Consider the following 463-nt stretch of genomic DNA (forward strand, 5'->3'; position numbering starts at 1 on the left):
AAATAACTGGCTTTTAAAAATAAAAATGTGCCTGCCTCTATGGGAATTTAACATAGAGGTGTGTATACTTATGTCCCCTATATTTTAAGAAAGAACACTTATTTATTTACAATACATTGTTTGTTCACAAAGAAAATTGGTGTCCTCAAAAGGTTGGTTTTTCCTAAATGTTTTGAATTAAGGCATTAATCAATAAGGCATTAAGATCAATTTCCAAAAGACGTTTTTTTATTACTCTTTTTAATCAACTTTAGAAAGGGTGTGTAAACGTATGCAAGCCACTGTATTAGACATGGCTTGTTGGGTGGCACTGCTTCGTTTAATTAACTCCACAGGACGCTGAGATGGCCAGCTGAGAGTGCTGAGCTGCTGCCATCTGCTTTGCAGTAAACATTAGTTTCATTCCAGGGCACTGAACAAAGCTATTCAGTCATCATCATCATCATCATCATCATCATCATCA

Source organism: Etheostoma spectabile, chromosome 5 (genome assembly GCF_008692095.1).
Source record: "Etheostoma spectabile isolate EspeVRDwgs_2016 chromosome 5, UIUC_Espe_1.0, whole genome shotgun sequence".
Classification (NCBI taxonomy): Eukaryota; Metazoa; Chordata; class Actinopteri; order Perciformes; family Percidae; genus Etheostoma; species Etheostoma spectabile.